The 16,453-nt window shown below is 41.5% G+C and overlaps 1 protein-coding gene across 6 annotated transcripts in view; it reads left to right on the top strand.

Moving 5' to 3' along the window:
- Positions 1-16,453, top strand: part of LOC109911349 (guanine nucleotide-binding protein G(I)/G(S)/G(O) subunit gamma-12) — a 103,982-nt gene that overhangs the window by 14,318 nt on the left and 73,211 nt on the right. For 2 of the 6 annotated variants that reach the window (XM_048601718.1, XM_048601717.1), the window contains exon 2: positions 11,895-11,958. The exons of 2 other annotated variants lie outside the window; for them this stretch is intronic. The gene's annotated coding sequence lies outside the window, so the exon portion shown is untranslated. Of the gene's footprint in view, positions 1-11,894; positions 11,963-16,453 lie in introns of all 6 variants that reach the window. 2 more of the 6 variants (XM_048601715.1, XM_048601716.1) reach the window with 1 other exon arrangement.

The raw sequence follows: 16,453 nt of genomic DNA, 5'->3' as shown, positions 1-16,453 counted from the left end.
AACCCCCTTCCCCTCCCCCATTTCTGAAGAAGGGTCTAGGCCCGAAACGTCAGCCTTCCTGCTCCTCTGATGCTGCTTGGCCTGCTGTGTTCATCCAGCTCTGCACCTTGTTATCTCACTTGATCAATTCCGTTTCTTTTCAATCTGGGTCATGATTTTATAGATTATCTATGAATCTTTTCCCAGACCTGCAGTTTTACATCACCCACAATGTCCAATGCCCAAAACTGGGCAGGGATTGTACAGTACTAGTACTTATAATCATTTTGTTCTTCCGCAGTTCCTTTTTTCTTTTAACGTCAAAATAGCGTTGCTATTCGTCGCTCTTCTGTCCAAATGGAAAGACTTAATACTTCCTCATTGATATTCCCAGTCTGTTTGATCTGTTTTGTTGAGTTCCTGTCCTTTCTTTATATGACGTAAAGCTAAAAATCTTAACTGAATTCCATACAAAACATGGACCGTTTTAATACTTTTTATTTTCTGTGCTTATTAATTTTGTAGTTGACAAACTTTGAAATATAATTTTCTTTTATCCAAGATATGAATATATATATTATTTACAGATAGTCAAAATTGGGCTTGAGTGCAGATCACGATATTTCTTTGTATTTACAGAGGAAAAAGACATGAAAACTAGAGAATTCAAAAATAAATAGTGATGTCTTGAAAAGAGTCCATGTTACAGAAGAGGTGGTGCTGGAGGTCTTAAAACGCACCAAGGTAGATAAATCCCCAGGACATTGTGGGAACCTAAGGAGGAAATTGCAGAGCCCTTAGCAGAGGTATTTGTGTCATTAGCCACCCACACCCATGGCTGTGATGTTGTGCCATTATTTAAGAAAGGCTGCAAGGAAAAACCAGGGAACTATTGACCGGTGAGCCTAATGTTTGCAGTTGGTAAGTTGTTGGAGGGGACTCTGAGACACCAAATCTATGTGTATTTGGAAAGGCAAGGACTGACTAGGGATAGTCAGCATGGCTTTGTGCATGGGAAATTGTATGTCTCAAATTTGAATTTTTTTGAAGAGATGACCAAGAAGATTGAGGGCGGTGTGGTAGATGATGTCTCTACATGGACTTCAGCAAGGCCTTCAAGGTACCACCTGGTAGACTGATTAGTAAGGTTAGATCACATGGGATCCAGGGAGAGCTACCCAGTTGGATACAAAATTGGTTAGAAGTTAGGAGACAAAGGGTGGTAGTAGAGGGATGTGACCAGCAGTGTGCCGCAAGGATCGGTGTCAGGTCCAGTGTTGATGTTCATTTATATAAACGATTTGGATGAGAATATAGGAGGCACGGTTAGTAAGTTTGCAAATGACACCAAAATTGTTGGTATAGTGCACAGTGAAGAAGGTTATCTAAAAGTACAATGGGATCTTGATCGACTGGGTCATTGGACTGAGGAATGGCAGATGGAGTTTAGTTTAGATAAATACAAAGTGTTGCATTTTGGCAAGAGAAACCAGGGCAGGATTTAAACAGCTGCCAAACAAAAAGACCTGGGGTGTGGGTACATATTTCCTTGAAAGTGGTATCACAGGGAGAGGTGGTGAAGCAGGCATTTAGCATTCTTGCCTTCATTGGTCAGAGCCTTGAGGCGGGATGTCATGTTACAACTGTACAAGACATTGGTAAGGCCACATTTGGAGTACTGCTTATAATTCTGGTCACCCTGCTGTAGGAAGAATGTTATTAAACTGGAAAGAGTGCAAAAAAATTTACCAGGATGTTGCCTGGAATGGAGGGTTTGAGTTATAATGAGAGACTGGATAGGCTGGGACTTTTATCCCTGAAGCATAGGAGGCTGAGGGGTGACTGTTTCATGATTTACAACATAATGAAGGGCATGGACGGGGTAAATAACCAGGATCTTTTCCCCGCGGTAGGGGAACCCAAAACTAGAAGGCTAGGTTTAAGGTGAGAGGGGAAAGATTTAAAAGACCTGAGGGAACCTTTCTTATGCAGAGGGTGGTGCATATACAAAATGAGCTGCCAAAGGAAGAGGTAGAAGCGGATACAATTACAACTTTTAAAAAAAATTTGGTCAAGCACATGGATAGGAAAGGTTTATGAGGATATGGGCTAAATGCAGGCAAATGGGACTAGTTAAGTTTAGGAAACCTGGTCAACATGGACAAGTTGGACTGTATGACCGAATTGCACCATTTGTAACATCCTATTCTATTTCCTACCTCCCAACCAATGACCACCCTATGTCGCAATGTTGCTTGTGATTCATTTTTGTTAATCTGTTGTGTGGAAAACCAGTCAGAGGCTTCTGAGAGCACAGTTGTTGAAATGGAGTGTGAATCCCAACACACCTGGTGAACCTCCTCTGCACCCTCTCTAAAGCATCCACATCCTTTTGGTAATGTGGTGACCAGAACTGTACGCAGTATTCCAAATGTGGTTGAACTAAAGTCCTATACAACTGTAACGTGACCTGCCAACTCTTGTACTCAATACCCCGTCAGATGACGTCCGATACCTTGATGTCAGTGGTGGGGAAGCTGCTGGAGAAGATACTGAGGGATAGGATCTATTTACATTTGGAAGAAAATGGGCTTATTAGTGTTAGGCAGCATGGTTTTGTGCAGGGAAGGTCATGCCTTACCAACTTGATAGAATTCTTTGAGGAAGTGACAAAGTTGATAGATGAGACAAGGGCTGTAAATGTCATATGCATGGACTTGATAAGGTTCCCCATGGTAGGCTGATGGAGAAAGTGAAGTCGCATGGGGTCCAGGGTGTACTAGCTAGATGGATAGAGAACTGGCTGGGCAACAGGAGACAGTTGTAGTGGAAGGGAGTTTCTCAAAATGGAGAACTGTGACCAGTGGTGTTCCACAGGGATCCATGTTGGGACCTCTGTTGTTTGTGATATACATAAATGATCTGAAGGAAGGTATAGATGGTCTGCTTAGCAAGTTTGCAGATGACACGAAGATTGGAGTAGCATACAGTGAAGGGGACTGTCGGAGAATGCAGCAGAATATAGATAGATTGGAGAGTTGGGCGGAGAAATGGCAGATGGAGTTCAATCCAGGCAAATGCGAGGTGATGCATTTCGGAAGATCCAATTCAAGAGAACTATATGGTAAATGGAAAAGCCCTGGGGAAAATTGATACACAGAGATCTGGGTGTTCAGGTCCATTGTACCCTGAAGGTGGCAACGCAGGTTGATAGTGGTCAAGAACGCATATGGCACGCTTTCATTTATCGGACGGGGTATTGAGTGCAAGAGTTGGCAGGTCATGTTACAGTTGTGTAGGATTTTGGTTCGACTACATTTGGAATACTGCGTATAGTTCTGGTCGCCACATTACCAAAAGGATGTGGATGCTTTGGAGAGGGTGCAGAGGAGGTTCACCAGGATGTTGCCTGGTATGGAGGCCGCTAGCTACGAAGAGAGGTTGAGTAGATTAGGATTATTTACATTAGAAAGACGGAGGTTGAGGGGGGACCTGATTGAGGTCTACAAATTCATGAGAGGTATAGACAGGGTGGATAGCAAGAACCGTTTTCCCAGAGTGGGGGACTCAAATACTAGGGGTCACGATTTCAAGGTGAGAGGGGAAAAGTTCTTTATGCAGAGGGTGGTGGGTGCCTGGAACACGTTGCCAGCAGAGGTGGTAGAGGCGGGCACGATAGTGTATTTAAGATGGATCTAAACAGATAAATGAATGGACAGGGAGCAGAGGGATACAGATCCTTGGAAAATAGGCAACAGGTTTAGATAGAGGATCTGGATCAATGCAGGCTTGGAGGGCCGAAGGGCCTGTTCCTGTGCTGTAATTTTCTTTGTTGTTTTGTTCTTTGACCTGGTTGCAGTTTGTTGCACTTTGGCAACTGACGAGATGATTTGTTCCTTTTTTATGTTTTGACAATGGGCTAAAGGGGATATAAGGTTGTAGAAGTGTTGCTGTCTTACTGGATGACAACTTTGTGCATGCCCATTTCACAATGGACCTACATCACCAAAATATACCAACAATTTCACTGATTCTGCATGTGAACAAACTTGAGGGCATCGAATGATTCTGGCTTCCATTCATTACCATCTTTGACAATGATACTAGGAACACCTCTAAGATCTGCCCTTGATTACAGGTTGTCTAATAGGGATGCAGGCTAATGTAACAAAAACAGAAGTTGCTGGAAAAACTCAGCAGGACTGACACCATCTGAAGGTTCTGAAGAAGGGTCACTGGACCCAAAATGTTAATTCTGTTTCCTCTCCACAGATGCTGCCAGATCTCCTGAGTTTTTCCATCAATTACTGTTTTTGTTTCTAATTTCCAGTATCTGCAGTTCTTTTTGTTTTGAACAGGCTGTTGTAGGTGAGCTTGAAATGACCATATCCTCAATTGCAGAATGCATTGTTTAAATTTCACACATCAGAATTTTGCATATGGGATATAAAATCCTGGAATGCTGCACGATAATTTTCATGTGGTAAAAGTCTAAGGTGCATTGCCCATTTCGTTGAACAAAATATCCTGTTTAAAAGCATCCTTTTTAAAAAGCCAGAAGGCTGAAATCTGCGTCCATATCTTCTTCAGCTGGCTGTTGTGAATGCCTATTTCATTTCCTTATTGCTGGTTCTGATTCATTATGATCTGTGCATTGGGTAATTTAGTTTCCTCTGTCAAATTTTAAATTGTGTAAGGTGTGTTATTTCTAGGCTTATTCTTTGCAGGATATAAATATATGTCCTTGCATCTTCACGTTTACCACCGGAATCTCAAATCCACAATGCTGCTCTCTAGCTTCATAAAGCAAACTTTTTGACTCTGCCCCTTTAGGAGATGTTCGGTCAAATGATCAGAGGTCTGGTCAAAGAGGGTGTCTGTTATGGGTGTCTTGAAGGAGGAAGCAAGCTAGAGTGGTCGATAAGTTTTTTTTTTGGGAGGTCCAAAGCCTAGTGCCTTGCCAACTGAGGGTACGACCATCAAATGTGGAAAAACTAAATTCAGAAGACCTGAATTAAGAGTGCTGATGTCTTGGAGGATTATGGGGCTAGAGAAGATTAGAGAGAGGGGGAAGTCATGAGGTGTTTTGAGACAAGAATTAGAATTTTAAAGTGAGGGTTGCTTTTATTTTTATTCATTAATGGGAAATGGGTGCAAATGGCAAAGCCATCATTTGTGGCTTGCCCTTATTTGGCCTTGAAAAGATAGTGATAAGCAAGTTTCTTGAACCTCTACAGTTCACATGGTGTGAATATGCTAACTGATGGGAACTGGTAGGTAGGATGTTCCATGCTTCTAACCCAATGCTGATAACGTAATGATAATATGTCTTTTGACATCAGGATAGTGTGTCCATGCATCTGCTGTCACTGTCCTTCCAAATGGTAGACATTATGGATTTGGAAGATGCAGTTGATGGAACCTTGGTGAACTTTGCAGAGCATGTTGCAGATGGTACTCGTGTAAGCCAATGACGGTGGGGAAGTAAATTTTGAAGTGAAGCCTTGAGGGCTGATCAGGTGGGCTGCTTTATCTTTGTCACTATTGAGCTTCCTCAGTGTTGCTGCAATCTCAAACAAAGTGGACTTTTGCTTTTAAATAGATAGACTTTGGGGTGTTGGGAAGTTAGTACCTGCTGCAGAATTTCTAGCCACTGACCTGTTCTTGTTGCCACAAGATTCACATGTTATTGGTCAATGGAAACACCAGGATGTTGGTGTAGGTTCAACCACTTATGTTTAAATAACACATTTTAATGTAAAACAAGTTTTCAAAACACTTCATGGGAACTTTATAAAACTTTATAAAACTTTAATATGATGCCAAGCCACAAAAATAGATATTGGGTCAGATAAATAAAATGTTTGGTCAGAGATATTTATTTATTTTAAGGAGCGTCTTTAAGAAAAATTATAGTAGAGGGTGCAGAAACTTTCAACTCCCCCTCCCACTCCTTGGACGCCATGTCCACCCTGGGCCTCTTGCAGTGCCACAACACTGCCACCCGAAGGTTGCAGGAACAGCATCTCATATTTAGCTTGGGAACCCTGCAGCCCAATGGAATCAATGTGGACTTCACAAGCTTCAAAATCTCCCCTCCCCCGACCGCATCCCAGAACCAGCCCAGCTCGTCCCTGCCTCCCTAACCTGTCCTTCCTCCCACCTATCCCCATCTCCTACCCACTAGCCTCATCCCACCTCCTTGACCTGTCTGTCCTCCCTGGACTGACCTATCCCCTCCCTAACTCCCCATCTACACTCCCCTTTACTGGCTCCAACTCCGCCTCTTTGACCTGTCTGTCTCCTCTCCACCTATCTTCTCCTTTCTCCATCTTCTATCAGCGTCCCCCTCTCTCCCTATTTATTTCAGAATCCCCTTTCCATCCCCCATTTCTGAAGAAGGGTCTAGACCCGAAACGTCAGCTTTCCTGCACCTCTGCTGCTTGGCCTGCTGTGTTCACCCAGCTCTACATCTTGTTATCTCTGTCTCTTTCTTCAGATTAAGGTTTTTTTTTTAAACCCTGCAAAAAGAGACACTGCCTCTCCTTTTGGTGGCCTGAAGGTTTCTGACAGTATCATTCACATCCACAGGCTATTCAGCTCCCCAGGAGCCAATAGGTTGCTGTTAGGCTGGCCTTTGTCATCAACAACTTGTCACCACTCCACAAACCATTCAGCTACTTGTTACTGGCTATAATCTCTCTTTCTGCACACTTTCTGATATCAGCCTGAACTTGAGCCTAGCAGCAAAGTAACCACAAGTTATGAGTTTTAGTAACTTGCTTTAAAGATTGTTTTTTTCCATTTCCAGTCAGCGTCATACGGTATGGAAATGGACCCTTCGGTCCAACCAGTCCATGCTGACCTTGTTCCCAAATTAGTTTACATTTGTATACCTGCTTTTGTGATCTCAACCCACAGTGTCCTTTGGGATATCTTACATGGAGTACTTTTCAGTTCTGGTCACTATTGTAATGCAGACAAATACAAGAACTGATTTGTGGACTGCAACGTCTTACAAAGATCAATGAGATGGCTACTAAATTTGTTTTAATGTTGGTTAATCAATATACATTGGCCAGGACACCAAGAAGCTGCCCTCGGTCAGTTTGACGAGCGTCATGGGACATTTAACACTCCAGAAGCAGTCGTAGGGAAGCAGTTCCAGAGCTTACAGCCTAGATAATTGATGGCCCAGACATGCTGGTGAAGCAGTTAAAATCAGGGATGTGCTAGAGGTGAGAATTAGCTGAACGCAATATCCAGGTGGGTTGTGGGTTTTGAGTTTTGAGATTGACGTACACTTGCCAGCAACACACTTCACAACGTGGAGTTGTTGAGTTCATCAACTACTGCATTCACCATAATCACCAATCAAAAGCAGCTTTGTTCTGAAGTCAAGTCGAGCTTCCCTCCAGATTAAATGCTGATTTAGATTCCGTGGTATAAATAAACATTTAAGGTTACTGCTTATTTTTAATTTCTTAGGCAAGAAACAAATGCTGTTTAATGCTCATGTCTAGAGTAGCAAAGCCCTTAAAAGTTACAAAAGCTCAGCAGGCCAAGCAGCAGAGGTGCAGGAAAGCTGACGTTTCGGGTCTAGACCCTTCTTCAGAAATGGGGGAGGGGAAGGGGATTCTGAAATAAATAGGGAGAGAGGGGGAGGCGGATAGAAGATAGAAGTAGGTATGAATGGACAGATGTGTATGTTCCCAATGTAATTATGGTACCATGATTAATCTGTGCATGAGCAGATGCATCCGTGACATCACAGCCGCTCCTATTTTCTACTCAAGTTTTTTTTTTGAAAGCTTGGATGATTCAACCGTTTTATGTGGACATTGGAATCTGTGATTTCCTTGCACAAACAGCAAAACTTTAAACCACCTCTAACACTGAAAACATCCCAAGGCACCTCAGATGTGTCATTTAAAAATAAACATGTTGAGTTGCATGTGAGGTTGATTTCCACCTGGTGGTAGCATTGGTCATAAACACACCTTTACACAAATACAAAGGTATGCAAGTTAGAATCTGCTGCTACTTGTCCCAGCTTAATTTATAACCATTCAACTTGCTTCACCAATGCACTATTGTTCTTGTGGCTGCATCCTACCTCTTAAGTTACAGGCATCTTAAACAAATGTTACAGAATTCTAGTATTCTTTGGTAGGGAAATTTACTACAGCAAAACAAGTTGTTTGGCAAACGTGTGAAATCATGCTTGCCCAGATGGCTCGAGGCCACCATCTTGAACTTGCATTGGGACAGATGTTGTTTTATATTAATTTGGTAGTTACATGATCAGGATCACTGAAAACAGCTTAGTTAAATAATGAGCTGAACTTAAATATGCTCGTTTGCAAGCTGTTAGACCCTGTATTTCTTTTCCCCAGAAAACAGTGGATACTGGGTTGTTAAATTTCTTTTGAAGCTGCATTGGATAGATCTTTGACAAACATTTAATTGAGGGTAATGGGAGGCAGAGGTTGAGACACAACTACAATTTTATCAACTGAAGTAGCGTACAGATGGGGCTGAATGACCTACTCCTCCTCTTATGTCCTATGTCACTACCACGGCGACTTTGAACTCTTTTCTCTTGGTCATTAGTTCAGGCCTCTGAACCAATCGTCCAGTAACAAAACTTTTAAAAACTGAAAAAACTGTGGATGCAGGTCTGGTGGCATCTGTGAAGAAAAATTTTTATTGAGCTGTGAATGAATGTTTGAATTACCTTAAACCTACTAGATTGAAAATGTATTTTTCTGTATATATGCAAATTATGACAGCATACCATTTACTGTACATCAGATATATTATCTTTCATTATCTCATTACCTTTCTAGTTATTGAACCACTATTAAAGATTTTTGCATAGTTTTCAGATCACTTCCACAAAATGATAGTTTACAGTATATTGGGCGGACTGTAATAAGGATGGGATGGTAAGAATGGGCCTGATATTGCAGGAAGGAGCCATAACTGAAGAGAAGTAATTGTTGAACAAAAACAGAAGTTGCTGGAAAAGCTCAGCAGGTCTGGCAGTTACTGGCTAATAAAAACAAGGAATACACTCTGCAGGACTTTCTCACTTGCACCCCCGCACTTTTGCTTTTGTGTGCCCACCCTCCTCCTCAAACAAAAGTGCTGGGTTCGTGCTCGTGGTGAGCAGTATTTTTTGTTATTTGATAAGTAGAGCCTTGGGTACACTGTTAGGGATTTTCCATGAATCCTTATCTTCTGGAAAAGTACTAATATAATATCTTTATTCAAAACGGGAAGGAGACAAAAACTGCTTGAGGCCTGTGAGCTTAATATCTGTAATTGGGGAAAATGTTAGAGTGTATAATAAAGGATCTAATAGCAGAACATTTACAAATACATGTCACACTTGAGCAGAGTCTGCATGGCTTCAAGAAGGGGAAATTATGTCTGACAAAGTTATTAGAATTCTTCGAAACGGTAACAAACAAGATGGATAAAGAGCCAGTCAATGTAAACTGTATCTTTTTGGGTTCTAAACTTATTTACAAAATGTATTGATAATTTGGATGAGTAAGTAAATGTACGATCAAGGTTGTGAATGACACAACAAAAAATGGAAGGTGACTGCTAAGGATAACACTAAGAGTCTGCGGAGGGATAATCTACTCGGGCTAAATGAGAGGTGATCTCATTGAAAGCTATAGTATTCTTGAGGGGCCTGACAAGGTAAATGCTGAGAGGATGTTTTCCCCCATGGAAGAGTCTAGGACCAGAGGGCATAGTCTCAAAATAAAGGGGTGCCAATTTATGAGTGAGATGAAGAATTTCTTCTGCGGGTTTAGAGTCTTTTGGAACTCCTTGCCCCTACAGCTTTCTGTGGCAGAGTCCTTTGTGTATAATTAAGGCTGAGATAGATTCTTGGTAGGAAAACCAGGGTTATGGGGAAAGGGCAGGAAAATAAATGTGAAGAATGTCATACGGATTGACCATGATCCTTTTAAATGGTAGAGCAGGCTTGCGGGGCCAAACAACTACTCCTGTTCCAGTTTCTTATAGATGATTATGTAAATGGAGAACAACTACAGAAAGTTGCAGCACAGACCGATTTGGCAGTCCTCCTAGAAAATCTAGCATGCAAGTGCAGCAGGCAATAAGGCCAAAATTCATTTACCTTTATTTTAATGGGCATTTCCATTTTTTAAAAAATATTCAATCTTGCTAAAACTTTATGGGGCACAATCTAGACCAATGTGAATAGTTTTCATCCTGTTACCTGGGGAACGATATACTGCCATTGTTGGCTGTCCAGAAAATGGTCACCAAGTTGATCCTAGGAATGAGAGATTTTTCTTTTTGAGGAGAGGTTGAGTAGGTTGGACTTGTACTCATGAGAGTTTAGAAGAATGAGAGGTGACTTTCTTGAAACATGCACAATTCTTAGGGGCAAAAGCAGAAATTGCTAGAGAAACTCAGCAGGTCTGGCAACATTTGTTGGGGAGGAAAAAACAAAACTGTTCATGTTTCAAATCCAGTGAGTCTTCAGAGCTCTGTTCTGATGAATAGTCACTGGACTCAAAACGTTAATTGTCTTTCCACAAATGCTACCAGACCTAGAGTTTCTCCAACAATTCCTGTTTTTGTTTGATTTCCAGCATCTGTAGTTACTTGTTTTATTTTAAGATTCTTGAGGCTCTTAACAGCTCTTATTTAGAGATTCTCTCTCCTTGTGGGTGGGTCTAGGACCAAAGGGCATAATTTCAAAGCAAGAGTTCACCAAAGTTAAGGCAGAGACAAGGATGAATGTTTTTCGAAGGGTGGTGAATCTCTGAAATTCTTTATTTCAGACGGCTGTTGAGACAGGGTTGCTAACCTCCTGTGCAGACTGCATTTGTGTTCCCTGTGCATTTTTACCTTGTAGCTTCTAGGTCTAAGCCCTCAGCTCTGCCTCCCCACACCAATTTCCCCCATTACCGGGTGCTGTAACTGACTGACTCCACCTTTCTCTGCACTTCTATCAGGTCCACATCTCCAGTAACGAGGCCCTAGTAATGGTCAATCATCTGCTTTGGGTTTTGGCACAAGACGTCTAAATTAGGCGCTCGAGTTCAAGCTTTGTTATAGTAAGTAGCCACTAGGAAAGAGGAGGTGACTTTTCAAGGACATAGTCATAGCCATACAGCATGGAAACAGATCCTTTAGTCCAAGCCGATCACGTTTCCAAATTAAACTAGGCCCACCTGCCTGTGCTTGACCAATATCCCTCCAAACCTTTCCTATTCATGAATTTATCCAAATGTCAAAGCCTCCCTGGGAAAAAATGCAATGTCCCCTCCGACCTATGGGAATTCCTAGTTCAAGACCCTCAAACTAGAGAGCAAATATGCATGAAGATTTCAGTCATTTTCAGCATGTTTGATAGACCCAAATGGAGGTCAAAAAGTGGAATAAGCATGCAAAAACCTGAGCGTCCCACTAATTGCTTTAGCCAACACCACATGGCCCAACCTGTGAAAGGTTCTGCCAATCTTGTATTGAAATTCTTAGTGATCTCAGGACCCAAGAACCCAAAGTGCAAGAAAATCATCTTTGATCCCAAAGGATTGTGTCCGAGAGAGGTTAATTTGAAAGTAGATTTATCACTGTTGCTTTAGCTGGAGGTTGTCTAATAGGTAACATTCTTAATTTTTCAGATGCTATAATATTTATTAAGTAATGAACTCTTGAGTTAACTGTTAGCGCTGGGTTAAATTATTTTAAATGCATTAAGGATTTCAGTTCATAGAAGACCTTGAACTGGATTGTTGAAAACTAATGTGTGGTTACTTATTCACTTAAGGAGGTGTGTTTAAGGTGACAATCCGAACATTGTTTTTATGATCAAGGCCAATATTAGTATTGACTAGTTTTTGCAATTTTCTGTTTCACAGGTGTCTGAAAAAAATCAGTAGAACAAACCTTTTAACCAGTTTCCTTTAAGATCACCTGCATTTAGTGAGTAAGTTTCAACATTTTCCTCTTTACAGACTAACTCTTGCACGTGAAATTAATTCAATGCATGTTAATTTGTTCATGTTGTACCTTTTTAACTGTTTTCTCAGATTGAATTTCAGGACAGTTTGTTACTTTGGAGCATGTGTGACACTTTCATATATTGATCTTATTGCACTAATTTCAGGTGCTCAGCATAATCCGTACCGAAGCCATGATCTTAAGCCATAACCAAATATTTATTTATGTAAGATGTGGCTCCATGTCGAAGTGAACTTTGGTTTTGCCTTCATTTGACAGTCTTCCTTTAGAAATGTGTCATTCTCAAGTGCAATGTTTTCTTCTGTTTGAAAACCTAAGTGTATGTTGCTTTGAGAGTTGCACCATTTGTACATAAATGTATGTTTCCTGGATTTCATACATGTGCAAACTATATTTCCATAGCAATAGATTGCCTGATCTGTTTGCGGGGAAATTGTTTTACTTGTAACGTAAGTAATATAGTTGAAGGGTGGATAATGGAAAACTTAGCCAGCCTTCAGTTTGTGTTGCCAGGTTTCTTCTTTATGGATGAATTGCCATTGAATTAGCACATGTAATTTGGCCCTTTCTTTTGTGATGAACATCATTATATACTATTTTTGTAAGTTTAAAATGATGGAGGTTTTGTACTTACAGGATTAATAAGTGTGACTAATTCACTTGCTTTTTTTTAAAATTTCGAAACAACGTTGCAGCTACCTGTCAGCCATCATCTAAGTGCATTCTCATAGCCATGTCTCTACCAATCAAAGGCCTCTTGCAGTCAATCAGCACTGTCTTCACTTGCAGCATAAGATGTTGTTCCCCTTTACATTGGTATTCCTGTAAATGTCTTGAATGTAACACAATGCTTCATCAAAATGTCTTTTTCAGCAATTCCATGTTTTTGATGTTTGTTAATAAACCTGGTTGAATCCTGGTTTGCATATAAAGTATATTCCATACATAAAGGCTAGACAGGTATATAGTAGCAATGCATTACCTGATCAAAATCTGTAAGATGTACCATGCTGAAACCAAGTATGTTTTCTTTGTGTCCTTTGCCTTTGGTGTAAGGGAGTAGGTTAATACCTCTTGCAGGCTTGCCACACTATTTGGAGCCATTTAGCCTCTCTGATAGACTTCACCTTCACCTATGGTTCCAAGCAGTTGTTCACATGTGATAGCAGATTTACCTGGTGAACTGTTTTGGGTGGGCCAAAGCAGATATGAGTAGCGGGGAGGCGATGGCCTAGTGGTATTATTGCTGAACTGTTAATCCAGAGACCCAGATAATGTTCTGGGGACCTGGGTTCAAATCCTGCTGCAGCAGATGGTGGAATTTGAGTTCAGTAAATATCTGGAATTAAGAATCTAATGGTGACCGTGAATCTGTTGCCGGTTGTCAGAGGAAAATCCCACCTGGTTCACTAATGTCCTTTTACGGAAGGAAACTGCCATCCCTACCTGGTCTGGCCTACATGTAACTCCAGACCCACAGCAATGTGGTTGACTCTTAACTGTCCTCTGGGCAATTAGGGATCAGCAATAAATGCTGCTTGGCCAGCGATGCCCTCATCCCATGAATGAATAAAGAGCTGTCAGGTCTCCTACACTTACTCAGTTTTGTCTGCCTTGGCATGCAAAGATTCATTCAGGGAGACTTGGCAGATGAGACCAAACAAAGGTTCGGTGGTTCAAAGGACCATGTTGTTTCGTCACCGTGTTGTGAAACTCTTGGATATCAACAAGACCCAAAAGTGCCTGGGGTGTCACTTCATCTGGATCTATCTCCAGCTGGTTAGACTCCTCTTGCCACTGGTGCTGGATAGATAGGAATGAGCGAGTGAGGCTGACAATGTGCAACTCTTCCTCTCTGTAATTCAATTCTTGCATAAGCTTTCTATATCTATCTCACAATTGTCATCAATAATCTCTGTTTCATACATCTGTTGCAATAGGCAAACAGCATTTGGCAATTCATTGTGAGCTGTGGCTGCAAAACTTGAGGCCACTTCAGGCCATAATCTTTCTTCACTGGAAGAAAGCCAAAGTGGAACTCTGCCATCCCTTGACTGATTGGAAAAACCCCTTTGCAGGACATATTACTCGCCTCCCTGCTTTGAGTTGGGGACTGAGGGGAGGTCTGCTTCACCTCCCTGACCAGCAGGTACAGTGGCAGAGATTCCATTAACACAGTTGTAAGTCGGTCTTACAGGCGGAAGTAAAGGTGCCATCAGTCATCACTAATGCACGAAACAAGTAAACTCTCTCGGATAATGCAATTACCAGGAGACCTAAGATTGAACACTGCTGTTGTTGGTAGAGAGCTGGAAGGGTGCAATGTCCAGATAGCCACCATCTAAGAAACTCTTCTACATAAAGCAGATCAGCTCGAGGAAATTAGTGCAGATTGCTCATTCTTTTAGCGGTTTCTGTAGAAATGAAGAATTGTCTGAAGCCAAAGTAGTCTTTGTTGACATAGCCCATCTCATTAGAAAGTTGATTTGCCTTTCTTCGAGTGTTAATTGGCTAATGCTGAAACTTGCCTCCATGGTAGCAGATGGGCAACTCGGTGTCCGCATCCCTATTTTGACCAATGCTGATGAAGTTGAGGGTAAAGTCAATAATGACCATTAATCTCTGTGCCAAAGTCAGACAAGTTTATCATTCCTGGTGCCTTTGAACATAGGGGTTGGTGCATATCACCACTTCTGGACAGATTAGTCGGACAAAATGGTTGACAGTCGGAGCAATAGTGATTGTCTTTCACTAAAGATGTATGCTGAACGTATTGTCACCAACACAGTTTAGCACCTCTAAAACTTCAAAATATCTTGGGTGCACTCCGGTACTGTGCATTGGCATTTAATTGACCATGTCGTCAACAGGCAGTAGTGAATGTAATGAAAGTTTCTGAGGTGAATGCTGTTCTGTCCAGCATCCTCTTTCAAAGCTAATATGAAGATATATGTTCTGTGAATGTCTGGAAGCGTCTCGATGTCTTGAAGTTCAAGTAGGCAGTTATGAAGCAATCTTGCTCACGAAAACTGGAGTGTCAACTATGTACATTAAAAAATGGACACTCCGTTCGTTGAGGATGACTGGGCGACCTTCAGCGATATTGTGTATTTCACTGCTGTAGAGTCCCTTGGCCTTATGTTTTGTAAGCATCAATGTTAATATGATCAAGTAAATGAGTAATCCATAAACTACTGCAGGGGAAAAAAGTTGCCGTGTTGAAAAGTTATCACTGTCCCTTCATAATGCCTACCAAATCATCTGCTGAACTGTCCGATGCAAGCTTGGAAAAATGAGAGACTTAACTGATTCAGAAAGCAGATAAACTTTGGTAATAAGTAGGCTACAAAGATTGAGATTTTAGGATGGCTTGAAATTTGGTTCATCACTAATCCTTGCTGTCAATGGGTAAACATTTCTCACCAAAACAGTCCAAATTCTAGAAAGCTGCAAAGGTTGTCACCAACTGCTGTCTTGCTGATCCATCCATGCTGTTGGAAACAAATGCAACTGTTCCTGTACATTGGAAAAACTTCTGCAGCTGACACAGCTGAGGTTAACAGGGCTGGAGGTCGATGCCCCTGTCCTAGAAGTTCACTGAGCATTTTCAGCCTTCGCAGGGGCATGAAACTAACTTGCAAGAATACAAAGATGTCTCAATAGCCTTTGTAAGTGGCAAGGAACTCTTCAATTTTAGAACAATCATAACAGAATCTTGCTCCTCTCCACTAGCAATATATTTGCCAAATCCTTCCAAACCGGTTAGTGTAACATGTTGACCAGGGTATGATGCCTGAGAGTTGGTGCACCTTCTTAAAATGTTGAGGAACCACTGATGTTATGTTTGCAGTTAGGCAGCTTCAGGAGAAAAGCTAAGAACAGAACATGGACCTCTATACTATCTTTGTTCTCCTGACCACGGCCTTTGACACAGTCAGCCATGAGCACTTTCAGAACATAATTCAGAAATTCCTTACAAATTATTCAATTGTTAATGTGCCCTGGATGATGTAGTCTTCTGACTCATTTACAGTCACTAATAGAGCTAAACAACAACTGACTAACCAACTTTAGCGTATTTTTCTCTGCTGTGCTGTCAGATGTTGGGATCACCATCATGTAAGGCATCAATCAGACCATGCGGGACTGAAAAGCTAGTTAATATGAGGGAAACCCAACCAATGACCAAGATTTCAGAGGACCAAGTTCACTATTTCCAGTTGGCCAGTATCTGTGCTCTAGCTAGTGGTTCAGAGATGGACTCGTTCTCTAATTCATGTGCTAATTTCATCCTTACAATCAACACCAACTGAAATAATGCTTCAGCATGAGAGATAATAGGAACTGCAGATGCTGGAGAATCTGAGATAACAAGGTGTAGAGCTGGATGAACACAGCACGCCAAGCAGCATCAGAGGAGCAGGAAGGCTGACGTTTCGAGCCTAGACCCTTCTTC

Source organism: Rhincodon typus, chromosome 10 (assembly GCF_021869965.1).
Source record: "Rhincodon typus isolate 14 chromosome 10, sRhiTyp1.1, whole genome shotgun sequence".
Taxonomy (NCBI): Eukaryota; Metazoa; Chordata; class Chondrichthyes; order Orectolobiformes; family Rhincodontidae; genus Rhincodon; species Rhincodon typus.
This window is presented reverse-complemented; position numbering and strand designations above follow the sequence as displayed.